Here is a 3,356-nt window from a genome sequence, read left to right as displayed (position 1 = left end):
AAAAAAAAAAAAAAAAAAAAAAAAAAAAAACCTCCACCTCTAACTCCCAAAGAAGAGTTTGATTGTCTGTGCAATTTCAGCAAACATCAACACCAGTGTGTCTTTGGCTTTGATTCTCTGGCTTTTGTCCCTGCACTGGAGCAGTCAACTGGAGTAGGACCATTTTAGATGTAGATGCTGGATAACAATACCAATGAAGTAACTTGAAAGGAAGGTTTAGTCATCCAAGGGTTTAGTTACCCAATAAGCTTTCTTCTGTTAGCATTTCTCAATAATAGAAAAAAGTATACATTAGGGACCAACTGTATACTCAGCGCTACTCATTCTAGTGCTGAGAGAGGCCTAAGACATTTCCTTTTTTTCCTTCCTTATTAAAGATTTATTTATTCATCTTTTTGAGCACACCGCTGCTGTCTTCAGACACACCAGAAGAGGGCATCAGATCCCATTACAGATGGTTGTGAGCCACCACGTGGTTGCTGTGAATTGAACTCAGGACCTCTGGGAGAGAAGTCAGTTCTCTTAACCTCTGAGCCATCTTTCTAGCCATCTAGGGTATAAGATGATGATGATGCTAATGTACTTTGTTTTTTGTTGTTTTTGTTTTTTACATTCATGGTGCTCTTGCATACTGAATAAACATACAACCCCTGGGCTCTGCATTCAGTCCAAGGACGATGCACTCATCATTTAATATTTAGCAAAGGAATACCTTTAATTCCCAATCCTCCCTTGCAACCTAAGGATAATTTGTGATGTTTTTAAAAACTTTGTTTAGAGCTGGGAGGTGGTGGTGCACGCCTTTAATCCCAGCACTTGGGAGGCAGAGGCAGGCAGATTTCTGAGTTTGAGACCAGCCTGGTCTATAGAGTGAGTTCCAGGACAGCCAGGGCTACACAGAGAAACCCTGTCTCAAAAAACCAACCCCCCCCAAAAAAAACCCCTTTGTTTAGAAGTTGTGTTTATTTTTATGTGCATGTATGTGCACATTCACGCAGTGTCTACAGAGGCAAGCGGGTATCACATCCTCTGGAACTGGAGTTACAGGGGGTTGTCAGCTTCCATATTGGTGTTGTTGGTGTTAGAATCAAATCTAGGTTCTCTGGAAGAGCAGCAAGGGCTCTCATCAGAGGAGCCATCTTTCCCAGCCTTTTGTGATTTTTTTTTTGAAGGATTTATTATTTATTTTATGTATATGAGTACACTGTCTTCAGACACACCAGAAGAGGGCGTTGGATTCCCATTACAAACAGTTGTGAGCCACCATGTGGTTGCTGGGTATTTAACTCAGAACTTCTGAAAGACCAATCAGTGCTTTTAACCACTGAGCCATCTCTCCAGCTCATGATGCGTTTTTTTTTTTTCCAAGATAATTAAAGGATTTCTTTGAAAATTTCCCTCATATGTATGCTGACTCTATTTTTCAAAGATGGCTGCAGCCATAGTTCCTGCCCTACAGGAACTTAGCAAGCAACTTCACTAGAGAGTTGGTGTCTTTGTTTTCTCTTTTTGATACTCGGTATGCTTGTGAGCATTTTATCCAGTCCAGAGACAGTAGGCGACTACTTCACAATGGACCAGGCTGCTTCTATGCTGTGTGCTGGAGCTCTGTTCTCCCAAGTGACTTCAAATTGACATCATGCACCGTGGATGGTTGTACATGAGGGGAGTGGGTGCTGGGCCGATATCTGCCCCAAATTTCTGCTGTGCTTTTTTTCATTCCCTGTTCCAGGAGGCAATCTCCCACAGGATGACGGGGTGCTGCTCCCCAGTACATCATCTAGCCAGCCACACTCTATGTTCTTCATTGTTCAGCTCGGCCTCCTGTCTTTCTGGAAAATTCCAATTCATCCTTTGCTGAGCCCCACCCCTGTGGAGGCTTTCCTGAGCCACTGTAGCAGAGGCTGTGCCTCCCTTCCTCCTCTGGTGCCCTCCCACTCACCTGGTAGGGTAACTGTTTATTTACATGGCTGTCTCTCTCCCAGCACCCAGCCCAGGCAGGGCCCACACTCCAAATTCATCTGTGACTAAAATTAACCTTACTGGAGAGGCAAGATGGCACGGAAGGGCCAGGGCGTGGGTGTCAGACTGGTTATGGCTCTGCCGTCTGTCCTCACCTTGCTGGCCTTGTCTCCTCCTGGCTCTTTGCCATCAACATGCTCACCTTTCTCCTGTCTCACATTATGGTTCTTGCATGTGTCCTTTCAGCTGCTTACAATGGCCTCTCTTATCCTTAGCGCCTAGCTTAACCATCATCTAAGGGAGGTTATCCTGTCCTGAATCTTGGGGTGTACTCTCTTCCCATCTTTCCATTCCCATCATCTTCTTCACTAACTTTGGTCTGAGATACATGGTTTGCTTGTTTGATGCTCATCTGTGTTAGTCCCTTTGAGGGACTTTGGCTTGCTCATTGTTATGAGCTCCTCTGGTGCCCTCCCACTTGCCTGGCTAACACAGGGCCTGGCAGGGCATACACTTGGCACTACATACATATTTAAGATGGGGTTTTCTCCTATGTAACCCAGGCTGATCTCACCTTTTGGTCCTCCTACCTCAGCTTCCCACGTGTTGAGACAATAGGCAGGCGCCATCAATCACAGCTGGACTTTCCTCAGATCTTTTTTTTTTTTTTAAAGATTTATTTATTATATGTAACTACACTGTAGCTGTCCTCAGATACTCCAAAAGAGGGCATCAGATTTCGTTACGGATGCCTGTGAGCCACCATGTGGTTGCTGGGATTTGAACTCAGGACCTCTGGAAGAGCAGACAGTGCTCTTAACCACTGAGTCATCTCACCAGCCCCTCCTCAGATCTTTAATGAAGGAAGCAAGGAGAAACAATGGGTCCAACTCTCTGCTCCACCCTTTACAGTCTCTGTGTCCTTGTGTTGATTATTTATAGTCTCTGAAGGATCCTCAACTGAGGACGGGCCTTTCATTGGCTGTGAGTCTGGAAATGAGCATGAAAAAATGAGATTTCATAAATGACAGATATCATTTATTTATTATTATTATTTATTCTTTCATCTCAAAAGTAACTCTTTAGGTACTGGAGAGAGACCTCAGCGGTTAAGAGAACTGACTTCTCTCCCAGAGGTCCTGAGTTCAATTCCCAGCAACCACGTGGTGGCTCACAACCATCTATAATGAGATCTGATGCCCTCTTCAGGTGTGTCTGAAGACAGTGACAGTGTACTCATATACATAAAATTTTTAAAAAAGTAACTCTTGAGCCAGGCGTGGTGGCACACGCCTTTAGTCCCAGCACTCGGGAGGCAGAGGCAGGCGGATTTCTGAGTTTGAGGCCAGCCTGGTCTACAAAGTGAGTGCCAGGACAGCCAGGGCTACACAGAG

This window comes from Mus caroli, chromosome 6 (assembly GCF_900094665.2).
Source record: "Mus caroli chromosome 6, CAROLI_EIJ_v1.1, whole genome shotgun sequence".
In the NCBI taxonomy this organism is placed as follows: domain Eukaryota; kingdom Metazoa; phylum Chordata; class Mammalia; order Rodentia; family Muridae; genus Mus; species Mus caroli.
This window is presented reverse-complemented; position numbering follows the sequence as displayed.